Here is a 12,552-nt window from a genome sequence, read left to right as displayed (position 1 = left end):
GGGGACACAGCAAACATGTGGAAGAAGGTGCTCTGGTCAGATGAGACCCAAATTGAACCTTTTGGCCTAAAAGCAAAATGCTATGTGTGGCGGAAAATGAACACTGCACATCACCATGAACACACCATACCCACTGTGAAACATGTTGGTGGCAGCATCATGTTGTGGGGATGCTTTTCTTCAGCAGGGACAGGGATGCTGAGTTGATGAGAAGATGGATAGAGCCAAATATAGAGCAATCTTAGAAGAAAACCTGTTAGAGTCTGCAAAAGTCTTGAGACTGTGGCGGAGGTTCACCTTCCAGCAGGACAATGGCCCTAAACATACAACAAGAGCTATAATGGAATGGCTTGGATCAAAGCATATTCATGTGTTAGAATGGCCCAGTAAAAGTCCAGACCTAAATCCAATTGAGAATCTGTGGAAAGACTTGAAAATTGCACAGATGCTCTCCATCCAATCTGACAGAACTTGGGCTATTTTGCAAAGAGGAATGGGCAAAAATGTCACTCTCTAGATGTGCAAAGCTGGTAGAGACAATACTGGTTCTGCAAAGTATTGACTCGGAGGGCTGAATACAAATGCACGCCACACTTTTCACATATTAATTTGTAAAAAAAATTGAAAAACATCATTTTCCTTCAACTTCACAATTATGTGCCACTTTGTGTTGGTCTATCTATCACATAAAATCATAATAAAATAAATTTACGTTTTTTTTTGTAACATGACAAAATGTGGAAAACTTCAAGGGGTTATGAATACTTTTTCAAGGCACTGTAAAGGCACTTCATTGCAGGTTTGCTGATTTCAGTCACTTTTGTTTTCATAATCATAACATCATTACACTGTAGACTTATAGGACAAATAATACATAATTAGACATTACAATATAAATAATACAGATTCTCCTCACATCCCATATCCTGAATGTAATGGTAATAGTTGTTTTCCACTTAAATTAAAAGAGTCTACAATATGTAATCCATTATGGCACAATGCAACAGGAAAAAAAAAAATGATAGGGGTGATTATAGTGTGATCGCTATCAACTAAATATACTTATTTTATTTGAATAATGCTTAGGATATATTGTTTGTGTCAAGCCCGTACAAAAGGCTTTATTAGTTCTGTTAACATAATTTTATATACACACATTTTAAACGATTTATATGTAGTTTACCTCTGTAGTATTGATATTTTAATATGACACAGTTCTCTTTAGCACTAGAGAGCCTGTAATCTTTTTTGTACAGTCACCTGGGGCTTATTGCAGGGAGCTCTAATACCTATTGTTAACAGACTCCAATCTTTTCCCCTTCCATTGTACTGTGCTACTTGTCAAAGTAACAGTACACCCAGGGTAAAAGATTTTGACACAAAGAAACTTAAGTAAAGGCTGGCAAATTGCAATTCATGCTCCTGTGAATAGTGAACTCATAAGAGATGTGTGGCAGTGTAACACCTGGTGTAAGTAATTATATGCTTGCGAAGGGGGAAAAAAGACTACATGCAAGGTAAAGAGCCAAGCCAAATGCCACATTGATTGTTTTGGATTAGGACTTTTTTTTGTTGATCGGAAGACAAATGTGTTCCTACAGATCAAGAGTTCTGATAAAAACTAGCAAACCTTTTTTCCCCCACCTCCTCAGCCTCGGCTTTCTCCTTACACTCCAGGTTCCTCTCAATTTGCCCTTAATCCCTCTGCTTTACAGTGAACCAACCAATGGAACTAAGACTTCCCTATCATCGGTGCAAGATTTATCTCGGTGGTCCTTTTCTATTAAGGGATGAAATCTCTCTGCGCTGGAGAAGATTTTTCTTCCTGGTGTTTTGAATAGAGTTAAATCCTCCTGTAAGGCTCGAAATTGACATTATAGTAAATTGAATAGAAAGGCATATTTTCCTTTGCATTTATCTTTAGCATGTTGCTGGCCGTTGGCAAAGGTCAGCATTTTGCAGTGTGTATAATTGACTGTTATCTACAGCCAACACCCACCAGGGCCAAGGTCGTCACTGATAAACTGAAAAATGAAATTCAAGAGCAGGTTAAGCAAAGGGGGCAATTGTCAATTGTGAACTGTAGTTGCTACTACAAAGTAAAATTAGATGATTTAAAGGAATTTTCTTTCTCCACAAAGCAACAGAAGTGCATTGGCCCCCTATTAGGCTGCACAACCATTGCTCCTTTTTACAGAATGGGTTTGTTAAATCCATGATCCCATCACTTTGGACCTGAAATGGCTGATCTTACCAAAAACAATGCTAACACTGGTATAGTTCTTAAAATTATATGACATGATATTGACATATAGTCAAATTATCGGTGCTTTTTAGGGGGGAATTAAAGAATCACTGTTCTTTGATTGTATATTTTTTTTTAAATAAAACTAAATATACAAACCATATCACTGCAATAAGTAGTAGAATAAAGTACAATAGTGCAGATTGGGCACATTTATAATACATTAATATCTGTGGTACTGTCAGAGCTGGGCTCAGCTCTTCCTTCTCAAAGCTGGCCGCTCAGCTGTCGGTTAATTGCCAGCTCCTATCTCTCCACAGTGACTCACCTGTTGATGATATCCTGCTCGTCATAAGCCATCCAGTCCCGATGATTTCTGCCTTCGCCTTGGTCATATCTCTCTCTCCTGTGTTCCTGTTTAAGACTTGGTTGGCTGACATTCCTTCTGGCTCCAGATCCTGCTTGCTGTTCTACTACACTCATCTCTCTGATGTTTTGGCTTCTCTGACTATCCGATCCGGTTCCTGAACACTGGCTATGTTTTGACTACGTTTACCATATATACTTGAGTATAGGTCGATCTGAGTATAAGTCGAGGCCCCTAATTTACCACAAAAAACTGGGAAAAACTTATTGACCCGAGTATAAGACGAGGGTGAGAAATGCAGCAGCTACTGTAAGTGGAAAAGAGGGTCAACAATGCCCATCTGCAGCTGCATGCCTCCCTGTGTCCTGTGCATGTGTCCCTGTGTCCTGTGCATGTGTCCCTGTGTATGTGTGCATGTGTCCCTGTGTCCTGTGCATGTGTCCTGTGTATGTGTGCATGTGTCCCTGTGTCCTGTGCATGTGTCCCTGTGTATGTGTGCATGTGTCCCTGTGTATGTGTGCATCCTACCTGTGTCCTGTGCATGCTGCCATGTGCCGCCGCGTGCCGCTCTGCACCGATCAGCGTGTGATATACCATTCAGAGGCCATTCTACTGTTCAAAAGCCGCGCCTCCTCCTCGTCTGTGATAGGCAGAACACTCCATTTCCCAGCAGTCAACGGTCAGCCTATCACGGACATTTTCTCATCCTTATACCACGGATGAGGATGAGAGAATGTACGTGATAGGCTGTATACTGACTGCTGGGAAATGGAGTTTTCTGCCTATCACAGACGAGGAGGAGGCACGGCTTTTGAACAGTGGAATGCCGTCGAATGGTAATATCACACGCTGGCCGTTGTCTGTCTGCATGACACGCTGATCATGTAGGCAGACTCGAGTATAAGTCGAGGGGGGCACTTTCAGCCTAAAAAAAGGGCTGAAAATCTCGACTTATACTCGAGTATATACGGTACTCTGTTTGCCTTTTTTTATTATTATTAAACAAGTGTGATTTAACTGTACTTCTGTCTCAGTCTGATTCATGGTTTCTGACAGTAGGCGAAAGCCATGAATTCAGAAGATGCAGTCAATCCACTTGTTGGCAATATTTTTTCCAGATAGGATGAGCAGGATCACTGCATGGATCAGTTTGCCATGGCGTTACAAATGCTCCTTAGTCGAATGACTCACCTGGAATCTCCCACTGTGGCTGCTCTGGTACAACCTGTGTTGCAGGCCGTCCAGAAAAAGACTTCCTTTTAAGGAGCCCTTTCGGAAGCCTCCTGTACATTTGTCTCTGAACTTTGCAGTCCCACCCTTGCCTCCCTCACCTTCCATGCCTCTTGGTACCCAGTCTATCTGTGAAAATGAACCCATGCACTTGGGCTTCACGCGTCTCTCTGCAGATGAGAAAACCCTTAGGAGGAGGGAAAGATTGTGCCTTCACTTTTTGAAGTCTTGTCCTACCCGTCCAGGGAACGTCCTGAACCTTAGGGTCCTGTCACGGACAGACCTTGTCGTAGAGGTGACGTTGTTTCGTCCCCAGTTATCCAGAAGGATAAGCCCCTGGTTTTGGTTACCCTTTCTTGGGCTGGGTCGTCTATCAAGATACAGGCTCTAATCAACTCTGGGGCTGCAGGCCTGTTCATTGATGCTGCCTTTGTATCGAAGCACTCATTTCTGCTGCAGCTGCGTGACACTCCACTTTCCATTGAGGCTCTTGACGGGAGACCTCTACAGCCTGCCCATGTCACTCAAGAGACTGTTCTGTTGTCCATTGCCGTAGGGGCTCTTCACCATGAGATAACCCAATTCCAAGTTATTTCCTCACCTAAGTTTTCGCTGGTTATTGGTTATCCTTAATAACAGAGGCACAACCCCTCTTTTGATTGGTTCCATGCTGAGGTTTTCTCCTGGTCGCCACAATGCAGCAAGACATGTTTCCAAAAGGTAGCCAAGGTCCTGTGCACCTCTTCACCCTCCCTCCCTGCCGGAGGAGTACCACAATTTTAGAGATGTCTTTGGCAATCATATGACACCAGTCATATGATTGCACAATTGACCTTTAACCTGGTGCCATACCCCCTCGTGGCCGGGTTTACCCTTTGTTGATCTTGGAGGATAGGGCCATGGAGAAGTATGTTGCAGACGCACTTTCTCGAGGTTTCATGCACAAATCTTCTTCTCCTGCTGGTTTCTTCTTTGTGAAGAAGAGGAGCGGTGAACTGAGACCTTGTATTGATTATAGGGGTCTCAATTGTTTCACGATTAAGAATGCATATCCGATTCCATTGATTACGGAGTTATTTGAGCACCTCAAGGGAGCAACGGTTTTCACGAAGCTTGATTTCAGAGGGACATACAATCTCGTGAGGATTAAGGAGGGTAACGAGTGGAAAACTGTGTTTAATACCAGAACAGGCCATTATGAGTACCTCGTAATGCCTTTGGGCCTTTGTAATGCCCTGGCAATTTTCCAGGAATTTATTAACAATGTCCTCCGAGATTTGTTGCAGTTATGTGTAGTGGTTTATCTTGACGTAGCTGCCTGTTCTGTGTGTGCTCAGAGTAAGACTTCACGACACCTTCCAGTGGGCCTCCTACAACCCATACCCAATATAGAGAGGCCCTGGACCCACCCGTCTATGGATTTCATTGTGGAGTTACCCAACTCTCAGGGAAACACAGTTATCCTTATGGTGGTTGACCAGTTCTCGAAAATGTCCCATTTGTTCCACTTAAGAAATTGCCCACTTCTAAGGAACTGGCTTCTATTTTTGCTCGGATGATCTTTCGCTTACATGGGCTACCCAAGGTGATTGTCTCGGACATGAATAGTTAGTTTGTGGCCTGGTTCTAGCGAGCCTTTTGGGCACAGTTGGGAAGTCAGCTTGCTTTTCCCTCTGCGTATCACCCGCAGTCTAATGGGGCCGCAGAACGAGCCAATCAGTCCTTGGAGCAATTCCTACGTTGCTGTATTTCTGACCATCGTAACAACTGGTCAGACCTCTTACAGTGGGCAGAGTTTGCTCACAATAGTGTCTTGAATTCTGCTTCCCGATTGTCCCCGTTTATGGCGAACTATGGTTTCCAACCCTCCATGTTGCCTGACTCATTTGTTCCGCAGATTATTCCTGAGGAGCTTCTTAAAACCTTTGGTCTGCAACTGCTTTACCACCTCGGTGCCTCATCTTCACCCTGTACAGGTTGACAACCATGAGGAGTATGAAGTACAGTCCATTGTTGACTCCCGTAGGTTCTGTGGGCGCATACAGTACCTGGTGCATTGGAAAGGAACGCTCTTGGGTCTCATCCTCGGATGTACATGCCCCTGTCCTCCTCTGTGATTTCCATAGACGTTTTCCCCTCAAGCCTGGTGGTCCTCTAAGGGGGAGGGGTCATTGAGGAGGGGGTACTGTCAGGGCTGGTATCTGCCCTTCCTTCTCAAAGCTGCCCGCTCAGCTGTCGGCTAATTGCCAGCTCCTATCTCTCCACTGTGATTCACCTGTTGATGATATCCTGCTCGTCAGTCCTGCCTACTTAAGTACAGTCCAGTCCAGATGGTCTCTGCCTTCGCCTTGGTCACATCTCTAGAAAAGCTCTCCTGTGTTCCTGTTTAAGACTTGTTTGGCTGACATTCCTTCTGGCTCCAGATCATGCTTACTGTACTACTACGCTCATCTCTGTCTCCCTGACATTTTGGCTTGTCTGACTGTCCATTCTGGTCCCTGAACTCTGGCTATGTTTTGACTACGTTTACTCTGTTTACCCTTTTTTATTATTATTAAACAAGTGTGATTTAACTGTACTTCTGTCTCAGTCTGATTCATGGTTTCTGACAGGTACCCATTTAACAAGTAGATATCTTGTAGAGATGAGGTCCCTTTGTACCATATAAACTCAAAATTTTGTGGTTGTCCTCTAGCCTCATAGAACAGATTATACATAGGTACACTAGTATTTTATAACTGGAGCCAACTGTATATGTGACTTATATACCATGGGTGACTCAAAATGTCCTTCAACTGAACTCCGACATGATTAAAGAGGAACTTCATCCTCCCCTGTATCAATTTTTTGCCCTGTTTACCTGATGCTGGGATGTGCACAGTTCAGATACTCACCCACCTAGCAGGATAAGCATTGTCCTGCTGAAATCTAGTTCTCTGCAGCCGCTGTTCAGGTCCCATGCTGCCATGTTCCCCTGTGATGTCATCGCGAGGCTGATGGCTCTTTTGGGTTTAGGCGCCCCGATGACGCACAGCTAGTCCTGCCCCTCTTCTCCTAAAAAAGTGAATGGAATTACTGTATTGCTCCTGATGCCTCCTTGAATATGCACATCCCATATTCCATGAAGCACCAGGAGCACTGACATCATTCACCTAGATAAATGATGGAAGATGAGCGGACCGAAACATTTTACAAAAAAAAAAATGATATTTGTGCAACAGAGGAGGGGCAGTATTGAAATTTATTTAAAAAGGTGAAAACCTGCTTTAAAGTCATGCTTATCGGCACTCCTGATCAACTTTGGGAAGCCAGTCAACTTTATCTCTTCCCAGTACTGTACTTGAATTTAGTCTAATTTAAAAAAAATTCTAGCCTAACATTTAATTCACACGTACAGAATGTTGGCAGATCATGTTTCCACTCGAGAAACATTGCTCGACTATGCCCTATGTCAGGGGTTGGCAACCTGTCGATCGCAGGTGAGTGACAGATCGTGTCCCTTCCTTGCCCTCTCACAGAACCTGGACTGGAGTGGCATTTACTGCAACTGATTTTCCTTCTGTAGCAGTTGAAAGCCAGCTTCTCCTCCTTTCCCACCACCAGCATTTAGCTGCTGCACAAGGAAAATACAGGGGATAGGTTCCTGTAAACACCATCCTTCCTGTCCAGGTTCCCCTTCCTTTTGCTGCCGGGCTTCCCCTCTTCTCCCTCCAACCCTCCAGGATAGAGAACGGGGAAAGAGACTGGGAAATTAGTCATTTAATGGCCCCTCTCTTTTCTGAATAAACACAGTGAGTGATCAATACTGATCATTCACTGTGTTCATTAACAATTTAAGTTTGTGAATGAATAGGAATACTGTGCAGAGCTCTTCCTGTTCATTAATTTCATACAGCTGCGGCTGGAGAGATTGAGTCCTGAATTTCCTTTCTTTGTCTCAAAAATTAGACATCAGGGGTCTGTTTAGACTCATAAAATTTCACCAAAGCCCTCTCAACAGGGCTGCCAAAATAGAATGATGAAAAAAATAATAAAAAACAAAATAGTAAAAAAAACTAAAAAAACTACTGACACCATCCACTGCCCTACTGACACTATTCTCTGTCCTACTGACCCTGCTCTAGTGACTGACACCAAACTCTGTGTAACTGACACGGTCCACTGCTCTACTTGTTGGGGTGTCTAGTTCCACACTATTTCAGCTGCCAGAATCCTAACTAGGTCTTAAGGTGCAAGTGATTATATGACTCCTATTCTTGAGTCCTTGCACTGGCTACCTGTCAGGTTTTGCATTGACTTCAAAATCCTTATGTTCTGCATGGCTTGGCCCTTCATCATCTGGATTAGTTTATTTTTAGCCTACTCCCCCTACCCTTCTGTAAACTTCCCTTCTCTAATTTTGGTCCTCTGAGAGTCCCTCAAACCCATCAACATCCATTTACCCATCAAACCATGTCCCACCTCTATGTTGGGAGCGGTCCTTTTCCTATGCCCCAAAACTGGAATTTTCTTCCTAAAAATATCAGAGATTCATTGTCTCTAAATTATTTCAAATCAGAACTGGAAACATTCTTCTTTAGGTAAGTTTTCATCTAACTGGTCATTTTTTGTTCCTTTTCTTGTGCATCACTTTCTTTTGTAAAGTACTTTGAGAAGGTACCTTTTAAAGAAATTATGTAAAATAAAAATTATTATTGTGACATAGTTTTTTTTTTTACAGCAGAGGATACATTTCTATCTATAGGAAAAACATGGATAAAAAGAAAGGAAGGCCTGGTGTTCAGAGAATTGTAACTTCTAGAGTATGGTTCATAGATGTTTATTAAAAAGTAGCAACGTGTACCTCAAGCCAATGGGTTTTGGGGGAATAGACTTCCCCTTCTTTATGACTAACAAACCAAACAAAGGGTTGATAAAAGATAAACATAACAATATATATAAGAATAGACAAACATAATATAAAAAAATGTTATAAAAAAGTCTAAATAACACAGTATCAATAATAAAGTATAAAAAAGTATCAACACAACCAACACAAGTTGTAAAGGAAAAAAATCATTCTTGAGAATTGTTTGGAGTGTAAGTTAACACAGAGACCCACAATATCAATATGTTCAATATATTCAATATCACTGGGTCAGTCCACTGGATTGTATCTCCCCAACCAAGCTGCACATAAAAAGATATGTGGTTTATCTGAGAGCTTTCATTTTCCATTAATAGATATTGTGGTGGTCCCATCTGCTCACAGGGGGTTTCTACAGCTTCTGTGCCTGTGTTTAAAGGAACCTAATGCTAGGGGTAATTTTATAGGCATCTTTGAAAATGCTGGTTGGCTGTTGTCATGCAGATCCAATTGCTCTGTCACTTTGAGTCTATAATTCTTTACTGGGTACACTCTCCTATACATGTATACAAAGTAATGACTAAATGTAGTCAAGCAAACAGGCAGTAGCTTTGCTTATGCCAGTGCTTGTTACAGTCATTGCCCCCTTACCCAGGCACTGGCAGCAGATGCAGAGATTAAAGAAAATTCTGTAAAATCGATATTTTCTGCAGGGATTCATTGTAAAACACAACACTTCTTCAGGTTACCTACAAATTGGATGGTTACTGGGTATATGTGCATGATACGGCCCTGGATACATTTTCTAATGTACACTAACACGCATGCTCGTATAGGGCAGACGTGTACATTTTGGCCTATGGAAGTGGACGGGGTAGTGTACTTGATACTTGAATGTCACCCTATCTTGGGGGAACACAATGATCAGATGGTACAATCTAGCCAAGCACCTTGTGCCAGGCCCAATCAGGGTGGACATGCAGACATAAAATTGTTTGTCTACGAAGGCCCTGTACCTGCTGTACTTTATGTCACTGCGTTCAAATCCCTGTTCCTGCTTTGCCTTGGATTTTTACAATGCAGATATACAAATCTTCCCCATGGTACCTTACCCCACTTTCTGTTTTGCAAGGGGTTGTCTTTATTATCCTGTAAATACTTCTGTTTGTATGAAATATGAAGGATTGATTCTACACATTGTGCATAGAAGCATTTAATGAGCAGAGCTGTAATTTCTAGACATACAGTTTTGCTGTAACTCCTATGCAATGTATATTTTAAATACATTTTACAAGTGATGCAAGCTTTTTAGCTACTTGTAATAAAGAAATTGCAAAATGAAAGTAGTTGTAAAGGCTGAAGGTTTTTTAAAAACTATTCTGTGTGCTGCTCCCCCCACAGCCCCCCCCCAATACTCACCTGAGCTCCCTCTCTATCCAGAGAGCCTCGGCTGTCCCAGGACTCCCTCTCTTCATTGCAGTGGCGGCTGGTGCTAAATTTTCTTGGTGGGGGGCAGCTAGAGCCCCCCTAGCCAGCCAGCCACCCCCCCTCCCATCCAACCAACCACCCCCCCAGCGTTTGCTCGCTTGATCGATCGATCGCTGCTCCTCCCTGCCAGCCTCGCTTTTACACCATCCAGGTTGTGGCTTCGACGACTTCCCCCCCGCGTCTCCTCCCGAGTCCCAGCCAATCAGGACTTAGGACTCCTGGCCAATCGGGTCTTAGGAATCCCGGCCAATCGGGTCTTAGGACCCACTTCCCGATTGGCCGGGGGAGAAACAGGCAGACATCAGCAAATATTAATTCGCTAATGTCACACAACTGGATGGGCTCTGGACGCAGTGCTCTGTACCCTGAGCCCACTCTTTTTGAAGCCAATTAGAGCCTCAGGCTCTAATCATGTGCCTCAAAAAAAAAACACCCTAGTGAAATCCATACGTCCGGTGCCCTGCATGTAAATTAGGGGCTGGCGCATAGATTAGGGGAGGCGATGCCCCTGCGCCCCTTATGGAGCAGCCGTCACTGCTGTGTGGGGTTTGTGTAGCTTACTCCCAGCTTCAAAGTGAAAGTAATAGCCGCCAATCACTTTAACAGAGCTGGCAGCGTGGTGCCTCCCGCCGGCGGCCCTCCCTCTTCCCGTGGTTCCTGAACTCTCCCACGCTTACCTGAGTCGCCAGCTAGGGGAGAGAGATTGCTGCCTTCACCCCACATGCAAACAATGAAACCGGAAGTGATGTCACTTCCGGTTTCAGATGCCCCCTTTCCTGGCCAGAACAGCCAGGGGACACATCTAACCAAGCCGATCTGTGAGGTCTATTAGACCCCTAATGTCTCCATAAAGATTACCTATCACCTGCCCAATGCTATCACATAGGGGATTATTAACCCCTTGTGATAGCAATCAAGTAAAAATAAATAAATAAGTACAAAGTAAAAAAAAAAAATTAAATGATAAAAAAAATATTAAAATAAAAAAAAAACTGGCTAAACCCCTGTTGACCCGCACACCTGCGCAAACATAAGCTCAGGGTGTGCGCGTGTATGTAAACCGCGGTCGCACCACACGTGTGACATATCGCCAAAAACTTTAGAGTGAGAAGAATAATTCTAGCACAAGAGCTCATAGTTAACTTTAAATTGATGAGCTGTAAAGGCGTTCAAAGCATCACCTATGGTGATTTTTGGACACCATTGTTTATGGTGATATCGCAGGCGCACGCAATTTTAAGACATGGAATGTTTGCTATCTATTTACACAATGCAACCTGCAGCCTTTCATGTCTATGGAAACATGTCTATGCAGCCCCGAACGTACATTGTCTGAATTTGGGGCCCCACACCCGCACGGCTGTCAAATTGAGTGTTACTGCAGCCGCAGAGTTCCAATAGACTTAATGGGCTCCCTGCATGCCGCACCTGGCAGCTCCAGCCTTTTAAATGCACAGCCCGGTTACACAATGTGTGTGTAAGCAACTGTGTGAATGAGATCTTATAAAACAAGGGATTAGCCACACATGCACAGTGCCCACTCCATGGGCAACTGAAACAAGAAGGCAGAGAACAAGCACAGGGCAGTACGCCCATTCAACGTCATGTGTTAGTAGCAGAGAGGATTCTGCATCCTTGCCCTGGGTGCAGAATGAACCTGCCCCAGTACTGGGGCTAATCCCCAGGTAGCTGAAACTACTGCAGCTGCCCCTTCTTAAAGAAAACATAGGAATGCCATGTTGTATTAATTTTAATGATAGATCCACTGGTAGTACAACTGGAAATGATAAAATATATGTAAAAACAGTACTGAATTGTGGGCTTAGGCCTAACATTTTATGCATATAGGATACGTGAGTATTGACTGAAATTTTTTCTTATGTTAAAATAGTCTGAAAGATACAGCTTGGTTTTAATGATGAATACACCCTGAAATAATAGCAGATGTAATCACATCTGGATATGGCTGTAATGTGTCTCATTTTATGCATGGCTTCTCAGAATGAGATTATAGGGCCCTGGAGGCTAGGCTTCATTATTACCGCACCACGCATTGTACAGAGATGCTTCCCCTGACAGCCATGAGAGAGGCTTTGGCTAATGAAGCATAAATTGCAATGGAAACTTTTAACCTATTTTCAGAATACTGTTTGCGTTTATACTTCACCTTTATTAAAATATGTTTTTCCTGGCTTTGTGGGCACATAGTTTTTATTTTTTTTTCCCCTTGATGCTATATTTTGTATTGCACTGTACAGAATCTAGGTTACTGTAAAATGAATTAGTCCAGTGAATATTAAACACAAGGGGGCGCTACTACCTTTACCAAACATAAAGGAGAAATATTTTTCCATGTCTCTGCGCATAAAGCTCCTA

This window comes from Aquarana catesbeiana, linkage group LG13 (assembly GCF_042186555.1).
Source record: "Aquarana catesbeiana isolate 2022-GZ linkage group LG13, ASM4218655v1, whole genome shotgun sequence".
Classification (NCBI taxonomy): Eukaryota; Metazoa; Chordata; class Amphibia; order Anura; family Ranidae; genus Aquarana; species Aquarana catesbeiana.
Note: the sequence above shows the minus strand (reverse complement) of the source record.